The following is a 12,672-nucleotide window of genomic DNA, read 5'->3' on the forward strand; positions in this document are numbered from 1 at the left end:
GATTACGGCGATACCACATATGTAGAGGTTTTTTTATGTTTTACGACTTTTGCACAATAAAACACTTTTGAACTAAAATTATTTGTTTTTGCATCGTCACATTCCAAGAGGCGTAACTTTTTTATTTTTCCATCAATGTAGTGATTTTTTGGCCTTGTTTTCTGCGGGACAAGACGTAGTTTTGAATGGTACTGTTTTGGGGTACATGGGACTTATTGATTCATTTTTATTATGACTTTTTTGGGGGGCAATGGAAAAAAATTGCAATTTCGCCATAGTTTTTTGCGTTTTTTTTTACGGTGTTCACTTTGCGGTTTAAATTACATATTAACTTTATTAATGGAGTCATTACGGTCGCGGCGATACCACATATGTGGAAAAAAATGGTTTTATTTATTTTTTTACTGTACTTTTTATTAATAATCTTTATTTCACTTTGATTACTTATTTTATTAGTCCCACTAGGGGACTTTACTGTGCGATATTCCGATCGCTGCTATAATGCTTTGGTATACTTCGTATACCAGAGCATTATTGCCTGTCAGTGTAAATCTGACAGGCAATCTGTTAGGACGTGCCTCCGGCGCGTCCTAACAGGCATATGTCCAGGGCAGACCTGGGGGCTTTTATCAGTCCCCCGGCTGCCATGACACCCCATCGGAGACCCGCGATTGCATTCGCGGGCCGCCAATGGGTGACAGAGGGAGCGCACTTTCTCTGTAAACAAAGTTAAATGCCGCGGTCGCTATTGACGGCGGCATTTAACGGGTTAAACGGCCGCGATCGAAGTAAACTTCGATCGCGGGCGTTGGAGCAGGAGCTCAGCTGTCATCAGACAGCAGAGCCTCGGCTCCAGCCTGCACGGGAGACCCGTGCAGGACTTAGACTAGGCTGACGTGAAAAGGCGTCAGCCTAGCCTAAAGCCCATTAGTGAATCACGTAAAAAGGCGTATTAGTGGTCACTAAGGGGTTAAAAAGTGTCCTGCCAGAACAATAGCTTCCATACGTCAATCATTGCCGCTCCCTCCCGAGCCGCTCCACAGCTTTAATAGAGTTCTGAATGACAATTTTATCTAGTTGTGCAGGGATAACGTCTCGGATCTTGGGTGTTGCATAAGGCTACATTCAGACGAGCGTGTCAGATTTGCGTGCGTAAAAAATGCAGCGTTTTTCCTACATTTCATGTGCGTTGCGTGTGGCATCAGTGTGCTTTGCGTGTGGAATGCATTTTTCACGTCCGTGCAAGCACTTTTTTTTTTTCTTTTTTTTATTTCGCTGACTTTCTTTGTAACTGATGCGTGAAACACGGACAGAACGCGGATGTCGTCCATGTGCTGTCCGTGGTTTTCACACACCCATAGACTTCAACGGGTAGGTCTGCAAAAACGCACCAATATAGGACATGCAGTGAGTTTCACGCAACGGATATTTGCTGCGTGAAAACTCACGCCTGTCTGAATAGTTACATTGAACAGCACACGGACATAGAACACACTCGTCTGAATGAGCCCTAACACGGCAGATTTGTTATTCATGATTAAAGGCATTTTTACATGGCCGTATAAATTAAAACCAACCGTAAAAAAACTGGCATATTGCCATCTGTATAGAGTTCCGTAAGCATGTCAGTATTACAGCCGCTTGACGGAGTTGAGCCCTGTTCACATCACGCTATAGCTTTCCATCAGCGCTATTAGATTACTCCTGATGCATACCTCCAATGGAAGGCTGCATCGTATCCCACTGTATGGCATACAGTGGCATAGGTCGCTTATAGGATGAAGCAATATTCCATATGTTTTCCTCCTACAGTCTATCCTGCATACTTACCTCTCTATTTCATTCTACCTACCGGCTCTTCGTTTTGTCTCCCAATCGTTTTCTTCCACCATCGCTGCACGAAATCATAACTTCTGTTCAGAGGCGTAACTTGAGGCTCTTGGGCCCCAATGTAAAATCTGTAACAGGGCCCCCAAACCATGTGTCATTTATAGAACTGATCTACTCATATGGGGCAGGGACTATTTGGGGTGTGAAAACAACTTCTGCAAAGTTCCAAAAGTGAAGTAACCAGCCTGTACCGAGGGAAGCCAAATGGGTAGAGATTGATTGCTGCAAGGAGGAGTCTGGGGTGGGGACAGTAGCCGGGGCCCTGCAAGCAGCTGGGCTGGGGAGTCAGTGCACCCCTGTTCAGTAGTTCCTTCCCCCTTCTTCACAATCGCCTTCCCTCTATCTCTTCCCTATGTGGTTCTGTGGGGTTGATGACGGCGGGCTTATACCAGACTTCAGAGCGGAAATGCTGCTGACAGCCACTGTTGGTACGCACTGGTATTCCTGCCTGTGCCCCCCCCCCCTCCATTTATTAACCCAACCTCCTGTTCTCATTTTACCAGGGGGGTTATCTGATGGGGGCACAGTAGTGGGGGACACAGACATGATTATTACCAGTGCGTAACAACAATGACTGTCAGTAGCATCACCGCTCTGAAGTCAGGAAGTAGCTGAAGGGAGATAGGATGCTCCGCTCCCCTCTCTACAGCAACACTGCTGCCTCCACTCTTCCTCTCTGCTGCTGGAATATATGCAGGGCCAGTCTTAGGGGTGTGCGACCTGTGCCATTGCACAAGGCGCATCACTCCAGCAGGTGGCTACCTTTCTCTGCTTGTGTTTCAGAAGTGCCCGGCCCCGGCTACTCTGCAGCTGCCTTTCCGCCCGGGCGCTTCTCTCAGTATCGTCGCTACTGCTGTAGCAGCTATAGCGGCTGCTAGCGGCGACACGGGCATGAGAGTGCGACACCACATTCAATAGTATCTGCGTCCTGAGGAGTATCTCCTTGCTCTGCTATCTACTAGCGCCACTGTAGCTCCCTGAAGGAGCGGAATCCCCCTGTGGCCGGGGATTCCGCTCCTGGACAGAGCGCTTGATGTCTCTGCTATCTACATGGGGGTTGAGTGGCACTACCTACAAGGGGGTGTCTGGCACTACCTACAAGGGGGCTGTGTGGCACTACCTACAAGGGGGCTGTGTGGCACTACTTACAGGAGAGTGTGTGGCACTACCTACAAGGGGGCTTTGTGGCACTTCCTACAAGGGGGCTGTGTGGCACAATCTACAAGGCGACTGTGTAGCACTACCTACCAGGGAGCTGCGTGGCACTAACTACAAGGGGGCTGAGTGGCACTACCTACAAGGGGGCTGTGTGGCACTACCTACATGTGGCTGTGTGGCACTATCTACAGGGGGCTGTATGGCACTATCTACAGGGGGATGTGTGGCACTATCTACAGGGGCATCTGTGAGTGGCAGGCTGATGGACATTTTAGTGAGAGTGGCGGGCTGATGGTCATTTCACTGTGAGTGGGGGGCTGATGGTCATTTTACTGTGAGTGGGGGGCTGATGGTCATTTTACTGTGAGTGGGGGGCTGATGGTCATTTTACTTTGAGTGGCGGGCTGATGGTCATTTTACTGTGAGTGGCGGGCTGATAGTCTTCAAGTGGTTTCCGTTTTAAAAAAACGTCAAATAACGCTGTCAATTCCTGAAGGAATTTTGAGGCAGATTTTTTTCTGCTTGTTTTTAGCCATTTTCTGTCTTCTCTAAACAATTTTCGGTAGGGGTGCCCTGAGGAAATTTTTTTTATGCAGGGGTGCCTCGAGTCCGAAAAGGTTGGGAAACTCTGTATTAGGCTACAGGATCACGCCGGCCTACGCAGGGATCCCGTCGTCGGTGTTGTGGAGCAGCTCAGTTCATCATGGGAACGGGGCCTAGCTGAGTAAAAAAAATTTGGTTTGGGAGGTACTGTCTACAAGGGGGAGGTGTGGGGCTGTATGGCACTGTCTACATAGGGGAGGTGGGGGGCTGTATGGCACTCTCTACAAAGGGGAGGTGGGTGGCTTTATGGCACTGTCTAAAAGGAAAGGGTGGGGGATTATGGCACTGTTTACAGAGAGGCTGTATAGCACATTCTACAGGGGGGCACTAACTACAATGGGGGGCTGTGTGTGGCAGCCAGAGGTGGAATGCATTGTACTGTGTGGAGGCCACTAAGCGGACATTATACTGTGTAGGGGCACTACAGGGGGCAATATACTGTGTGTGGCACTTAGAGAGCATAATACTGTGTCCTTGAAGGGGTTGTAATATATTATATTATTAAATATTAATTTTATACTGTATTGGGGTCACCAAACCTCGCCTATTGAATTCCTAACCCGAGAAGCAGTAGTGTTACAAAATATGTTAATTAAAATGTAGCCATGTACTGTAGCGTCCATGGCCACGGGCCATCAGGTTTACTCACCTCCCGACGCCCGCAGCCAATTAATCCGTGAGCGCTGGTCCCCATCTCCTTCCTAGGAGCTGCCAGCGCTCACTTCCACTCCGTTCTGCTGTGTCCCGTAGGGTGCGCGCGCACGCGCGTGCCCGGCCTTAAAGGAACACAAAGGAAATCGCCATCATCATCAACTGCCATGATTTCCTGGTCTATAAGAAGGCCCCAGGCCTTCTGATCCTTGCCTGAGCGTTGTTAGTTTTCCCAGTCTGTCTTGCAAATGGTCCCTTAGTGTTGTCCCGTTCCAGTTGTTACCCGTGCCTTGTTTCCTGTTCCTGTATCCCGTGCTGTTCTTGTTCCTGTGCCAACTAGTGTCGGAGTCGTGTCACGTCCTGTGTCATCTGCCTCGTATGGAGGAATCCGCCACATCCTGTGTCATCTGCCACGTCCGGAGGAATCCGCCACGTCCTGTGTCATCTGCCACGTCCGGAGGAACTCACCACGTCTGGCGCAACCTGTGTCATCCGCCGACGTCTGGTGTTACCTGCTGCGCCCTTCTCCATCCGTGCCAGAGCTGCGGCCACTGTCTGGACTAACCAGGTACCCTTGTGCGGGACATTGTATTGCTGGGGTTTCCTGTTGTGTGGCCAGCTGCCTCCCCGCTACGGCGGTACGGCCCAGTGGGTCCACTGACCCGCCCCGTGACATGTACAGTGTGTTAACAGGGAGTGGGGGTTTATTTGGGGTTTTTGTTTGTAAAACTAATTACCCTTTTTAAGTCAATAAAAAAAAATATATCCAACAGTCCAAAGTAGTCTTATCAAAAATATTCATGGATGAGTTGCTACCAAAAGTCATTTCTCCTAAAGCAGAAACTAGGCCAAGAGACCCTCCTACATATGAAAACATACAAACAGAGGTTCTGGTCAATGAACAAGTGTTTGTCCATAGAAAACCTGAAACATGAATGCCTTACTGTTGGCTACTGAGGCACAGCAGAGGTTCCTGTGGAGGTTTAGGATTGCCTTTTTGCAAATCTAGTTTGTGATTTGCTAAGAATTACTAGGATCCTCGCTCATGAGAGCAATGAGCAAATTCTTATCGATCACCCTAAACTATCAGAGAGGCATCTGATTAGTCATAAACATTCTGCAGTAGACTATGACCCCAAACATATAGTCATAGGGAAATGTCTTTAGAAAAAGGCAATTATTATTATTTTTTTAATAAAAAGGTTAGTAGGTGTGTTTGGTGCAACTTGATAGATACTTTTTATTAAAAATTAATTTTACTTTTTGAGATGCAGCTGCTCTGTATTCTCTTTACAGAGCAGCTATATCTAACGCTATTTACTGTATCCGTCAGTCCCGCGGACCTGACGGGTTCAGTGATAGCGGGCCCTGCATGTCTCTGACACGCAGGATCCACCTGTTATCTATGAATTTAGATGTGATGGATGACAGGTGGTCCTGGTGTCCCTGAACCCGTCAGTACCACGGTCCTGACGGGAGCAGGGTTTAATGCTCGATACAGCTGCTCCGTATAGAGAATACAGAGCAGCTGTATCTCAAAAAGTAAAACGAATTTTTAATAAAAACTATTTATAAAGTTGCACCAAACACACTGACTGACCTTTAATTATAATTTTTTTCTATAACAACTGGACAACCCCTTGAATGTCAACATCATCATTGTCTCAGGCAGAAACGAGAAGCAGCCAAAGTCTCAGAAGAACTATGACAAGCTCTCCACGATGAGTGGAACAACCTACGAGTTCATTTCCATATATATAGCAGTGTAACTAAGATAATTGATAAAATATAATCACTTGGCGCTGCAGCCATTATTCTTTTTTCATTTTCGTATTAAGCCTCTCTGACTTCCAAAAGCCATAACATTTTTATTCTTGTATCTGCATAGCTGTATGAGGGCTTGTTTTTCGCAGGACAAGTAGTTGTTGTTAATGGCACCAATACGATTACAGTGATTCCAAATTTATATCGTTTGTTTTTTGTTTTACTATTACAAAGAAAAAACTATTTGTTAAAAAAAATTCGCCATGTTCTGAGACCCATAACTTTTTTATGTTTTTTGTTGGTAGAGCAGTTTGAGGACTTGTTTTTTGCGGGGCAAGTTGTAGTTTTTATTAATACCATTTTGGGGTACATATGACTTCTTGATCACGTTTTATTCTATTTCTTTTAATTTTATGGAGTTACCATGCGGGTTAAGTAATGTTATATCATAATAGCTCAGACTTTTACGGACGCGGTGATACTAATTATGTTTATTTATGTTTTTCTATTACTTTAGGGGGAAAATGGGAGAAGGTTTTTTTTTAACTTCATTAAAATCTTTATTTAACTGTTTTTAAAAAAATGTTAAGTCCCCCAAGGGGACTTGAAAAAGCGATGGTACAGTACACCGCAATACCTGTGTATTTCAGTGTATTGACATTTTTACCGTCTCCTAATAAGCCCTGCCAGAATAGGAGCACAAGGATGGCAGACTTGGGGGGGCCTTCATTAGACTGCTATGACAATCATCGTCACCCCGCAATGGCAGGGGGGCGATGGAGGCCCCTCTTTCTAGCGGCTTAGATACACCAGTCGTTATTGACTGCGGCATCTAAGTGGTTAAATGGCCGGGACTAGCGTTATCTCTGATCCCAGCCGTTACAGTAAAGTGACACCCTCTGAGTAGGGAGTAGGCTCAGGCCGTGAGGCAGCTCTATACTCCCTATTCCCAGCCATGACATACAGTTACATCATAGGTCGTTAACGGGATAATTTCCATTTCTCTTAAAATATTATATATTTAATTTATCATTATTTGCTTTACAGATTTTACTTTACATGTGTCTAAGCATGCATTCTAGCACCCGTGTTACAGCTACAATAACTCGATCTCCCAGGATTCTAATTAATGATAATGATGAAACTTACAGTAGATTATCATAGGGAGAAGTCACGCTCAGTAGAACCGCAGCAGGTCCGGGAATGCGGCCATAATACTGGTGCGAAAATGCAGCTACATTATGACTGTCTAAGGCTTTTGCACAACACTCTATATATTCGAAAAATCTTATCAGTTTGTGAAGTTTTAACAAGTTTTTCACAAAAGTTGCCAGGTTGTCTAGAACTAGGACAGAATGTGATGTTCCAGCAAATATTGATTATAATGTTTACTTTGGAGAAACTTAAACACATTTTTGAATGCATCCTCCTTCCGGGCTTCAGATCTATGTATCAGGCTCGGCCTTTGATCATCAGTTATCAAATACACATTTTAGCAAGATATTTTGACAAATAAAACATGCAACATTTAAACACATAAACATTGTCTAATGAACTTGTCTGTGCACTGGTTTAATACTAGACAAGAATTTACGAAACATCCATCTCCCCATATAAAGTTCCTTATTATACCTTTACTTTATATGTACATTTTTATCTATGTTACACCAGGTATTTTGCAATAGCTACATTTTCTGAAATTTCTTGAAATAGCTAAATAAAAAGAAAATGAGCAAAAACTCCATCTTATTAAATAGGTTTTTTTTTCTTTGTTTTTTTTCTCTCCCTGGTACAATGTTCACACGATAAATCAAAAACGGTTGAAAATTATTGAACTGTTTTCAGAGAAAACAGCCTCTGATTTTCAGCCGTTTTAAAAACGTTTTTGGAGGCGTCATTTGGAGCTGTTTTTCCAGATCCAAAAACAGCTCAAGAAGTGATATGCTGCTTCTTTTTACAGGGTGTTTTTTTTGGCGTAAAAAACTCCCCGTCTGAATGAAACCCAATTTTTTGCATTGAATTAAATGAGCAGATGTTTACGCCCCGAAATGCGCCTGAAAACTCTGCGTGTGAACATACCCTGAGAGGGCATGCAGAACAATCCCACTGTCCCTTTCTGGCGCTGAAATGTTCCTTATTTGTAGCTCATCAACAGATTTGCATTAAAGGTTTTCTCACTAAAAACATATGTCATCAATGTCCGATTTATGGGTGGCTACTGCTGTAACCACAGCTGAGCACTAGAACTAAATGGCGCTAGGATAGTGTTGCTTTTTGAAAGCGTATGGTCGGGCATTGACTCTAATGGGCCAATCATGTGCTCTCTGAAAAAAGCTGAACTCACAAATATCTCCTGTCCTGATAATTTACTACAATGTATCAGTGTAGGTAAAAATGTATCAGTCAGGTTTCCAGATTGTCCCTACTAGATAAAATTGTAGAAAACTTTCAGCTATATTAGGGTCTGTTAACATCACCGTTGCCCTTCCGTTGAGGGGTTCCGTCGGAGGTTCCGTCGGGTTAACCCCTCAACGGAAAGGCAAATGGAAACCTCAGCTTCCGTTTCCCTCACCATTGAACTCAATGGTGACATAAACCTAACTAATGGTTTCCGTCTATCACCGTTGTGACAGGGTTCCGTTGTTTCGGACGGAATCAATAGCGCAGTCGATTGCGCTATTGATTCCGTCAAAATGACAGAACCCTGTCACAACGGTGACAGACGGAAACCATTAGCTTGTGGAAATTAGAAAAAAATCGCTAAACCTACATTTTCTTTGAAAAAAATTTAGATTTTAATTTTCACGGCATATTTCCAATAATTTCTGTAAAAAATCTGTACGGTCAAAATGCTCACTATACCCCTAGATAATTTCCTTGAGGTGTGTAGTTTTCAAAATGGGGTCATTTTTGGGGGATTTCCACTTTTGGCACCGCAGGGGCCCTTCAAACCTGACATGGTGCCTAAAATATATTCTAATAAAAATAAGGCCCCAAAATCCACTAGGTGCTCCTTTGCTTCTGAGGACGGTGTTTCAGTCCAGTAGCACGCTAGGGCCACATGTGGGATATTTCCTAAAACTGTAGAACCTGGGCAATAAATATTGAGTTGTATTTCTCTGGTAAAACTTTCTGTGTTACAAAAAAAATGGATTAAAAATTAATTTCTGCAAAAAAATATGAAATTTGTAAATTTCACCTCTACTTTGCTTTAAAGGATGGCTGTCGCGAAAAAATAATTTTTAAGATCAATTTGCTTTTGGTGTTTTATTAAAAATTGTTTTATTTATTTGTGTGTTTGTGTTTTCCTTTTTTTTAAAAAAAAGCTTTTTCTTCTCTATGGGGGCTGCCATTTTTTTTTTCATCTCTGTATGTGTCGATTAACGACACATACAGGCATGGAATACAGCACATACAGCCCCATAGAGAATGCGAACGGGAGCCGTTCCATTCACTATGCTGTACGCCGTCTGTGCCGCTCCCACACAGTCCAAATTGAATGTCTTCGGCCGAGCGACATCCGGCGCCATTTTCTCGCGGCTTCCGGACATGTGTTCTGAAGCAAGCACTAGGAGCGGCGGAGGGAGCGGACGGAGCGGCGGCAGCGGTGGCGGCTGGAGCAGGTAAGTTATGTCTGTGTTTGTTCGTGTTTTACTGTACCACTGTATGTAAGCCTACTACACTGTGTATTCGCTCAAAAAATGGCGGCACACAGTGTAGGAAGCTTGAACATTCAATCCCCTCCTTTCTCCTGGCACTAGCCAGGATAAGGGAGGGGGGATTCTGTGAGCTCACTAGAGCGTGTGTGTTTACACCAAATTTGCAGCATAAAGCAATGTGGCTGCTTTACCACAGCGCCAATGCTGCAATTTTGGGAATTGCTCCCTCTAGAATCTAATTTATAATATTTCCTGATTTGTGAAAAAATTGAAAAAAATTATAACAATGTCTAATCATGTATACACTAACCGTTTAACTAATAAAAAAAAAAATTTCCTTTAATTCCTGTGAAACGTCTAAAGGGTTAAGACATTTTCTAAATGCTGTTTTGAATACTTTGAGGGGTGACGTTTTTAAAATGGGGTGACTTTTTGGGGGGTTCTAATATAAAAGGGCCTCAAAGCCACTTCACAACTGAACTGGCTCCTGTAAAAATAGCTTTTTTAAATTTTCTTGAAAACGTGAGAAATTGCTGCTAAAGTTCAAAGCCTTGTGATGTCATAGAAAAATAAAAGGATGTTCAAAAAACGATACCAATCTAAAGTAGTCATATGGGGGATGTTAATTAGCAACAGTAGCTTGATCAAACACATGCTAACAAGGAGAATCACAAGCAAAAAGACAGAACCAAACCAGTCTTAAATACTCTACCCTTCAATCTGATAGGAAGAAAGACAGAGAAGTGGGATAGGCTCTGCAACTAAAACCAGAGTCGCCCAGAAGCTAAACTAGTAGTCATGGCAATCTTAAAGGGACGGACGTTTCCTAACAAAGTTAACCAACATTTTGAAAACAACTATGCTCCTACCCACATTTATATTATTTGATCGATGATTGCTATTGACCATGATGATTGTAGGGTCCTCCCCTGTCCCATTCCCTCTTTTTTCGTTATGAATATGTTAAAAATCTTTGTAAAAAAAAATAATTACAAAAAAAAAAGAAAGAAACCAAGGTGGGTAAAACAAGTACACCCTTCCTACTTCCACAATCATAAAGAGAGTAATAAGCAGCCTGGTGTTACTAATCAGGAGTACTTGTGTAGTGATTTTTTATGAAAACCTAGTAAAATGCTGCAGTTTTTCTGCGATAACGTGAAAATGGTGGCAAAAAACACAATTTGACCGCGGCGTGTAAATTGACCCTGAATCATCAAGATATGTGACTACCTCTATAATAGCAGAACAGCTGGCACTTTGCTGTTCTGGATCACTCAGTTGTGCGTCTACATCATGCCAAGAAGTAAGGACATCAGCCATAACCTCAGAGAACAATTGCTGCTTATCAATCTGGGAAGGGTTATAAGGCCATCTACAAATAGTTTGGAATTCACCATTCTTCATTGACATTAATAGCACATCACTAGCATATGCCATCAATGTCCAACCACTGTAACCACGCCGATCGCTAAGTCCAGTTGACAGCGGCGTAAGGAAATCCCGGTGCCACTTCATCTTTTGTCTACTATAAGCTTTCTCCAGAGGCTTTGTAGTCAATGGCTGACCACACGGCCATCTGGAAACAGCCGAGTGGAGCTGACAGGAGACAAAGTGGCATGAGATAATCCCTTTAAGAGTACACAAATATATTTCAATTGTTACATTTTCAAGCCTCTTGTCACCTGCATCTTTTATGGGTGTCATCAATGCAAAATTCTGTAAAAAATGAACATGTGCTTCATATCATCTCAATCATTCAATACTTTAATATCAACAAGTGTTAAATACATAATTAAACTTCATATATCATTACTACAAATTCCCACTTACTGCCAGTAAAAGACAAAACAAATCCATCTGACCAGATGGCGTGAATATAAAGACAAGTCCGCAAAGGTTAGTTTATACTGTATCTAGATGTTCCAAATGAAATAGATCTGTGGTATGTCCCAACGGTTTATAAAACAATAATACGTTATTTACCACAATTAACCACTTGGCGCCATTTTTTGCTTTTTATTTTTTACTCTTTCTCTTCCAAAAGTCATAAATGTTTTGTTTTTCCGTCGAAAAAGCTATATGAGGGCTTGCTATTTGTGGGACGAGTTGTAGTTTTTAGTGAATGTTGTATATTTGCACATCTACTGGGAATATTACAAACAATGTGTGAAGTGGAATGGGGAAAAAACAGCAATTCCTTCATTGTTTTTGGATTTCGTTTTTCCGGCGTTCTTTGTGCAGTAAAAACAACATGTTAACTTGATTCTGCGGGTCAATACGATTATGGCAATACCAAATTTATACAGTTTTTTATGTTTTACTTCTTTTACAAAGAAAAAAGTATTTGTTAAAAAAAATTGTAGTGTCGCCATATACTGAGAGTAATAACTTTTTTTATTTTGATTGTCGATCTAGCGTTGTCAGAACTTGTCTTTTGTGGAGCGAGCTGTAGTTTTTATTGGAACCATTTTGGGGGTACATGCAGCTTTTTGATCACTTTTTAATTAATTTTTTTTGGAGCTAATATGACCAAACAACAGCAATTATGGTGCTTTTCATTTTATTCTTTTTATATATAATAATAATAATTTTTTTACGCCGTTTACCACGCGGGTTAAATAACGTTATATTGGAAAAGTTCAGAATTACATGGACGTGGCAATACGAATTATATTAATTATTTTTACATTACTGTAAGGAAAAAATGGGAAAGGTTTTTTTTTTCACTTTTAATATTTTTTTGTATGTTAAAAAAAATATTTTTCTTTGTTTTACATTTTTTTTAGTCCTATTAGGGGACTTGATCAAGCGATCTTTTGATCGCTGGTACCATATACTGCAATTCTTATGTTTTGCAGAGTATGGTACTTTTAAACAGCTCCTTAATAACAGAAAGATGGCAGACCTAGGGGCCTTCATTAGGCAATTATCGGCTCCCCGTGATGGT

General features: G+C 42.3%; 1 protein-coding gene across 2 annotated transcripts in view; it reads right to left on the bottom strand.

Annotated features, from left to right (window-relative positions):
- The window catches only part of SUPT20H (SPT20 homolog, SAGA complex component), an 85,869-nt gene extending 78,558 nt beyond the window's left edge, over positions 1-7,311 (bottom strand). For both annotated transcript variants that reach the window (XM_075851734.1, XM_075851733.1), the window contains exon 1: positions 7,216-7,311. The gene's annotated coding sequence lies outside the window, so the exon portion shown is untranslated. The remainder of the gene's footprint in view (positions 1-7,215) is intronic.
- Positions 7,312-12,672: the final 5,361 nt, after the last annotated feature.

Source organism: Rhinoderma darwinii, chromosome 2, assembly GCF_050947455.1.
Source record: "Rhinoderma darwinii isolate aRhiDar2 chromosome 2, aRhiDar2.hap1, whole genome shotgun sequence".
Classification (NCBI taxonomy): domain Eukaryota; kingdom Metazoa; phylum Chordata; class Amphibia; order Anura; family Rhinodermatidae; genus Rhinoderma; species Rhinoderma darwinii.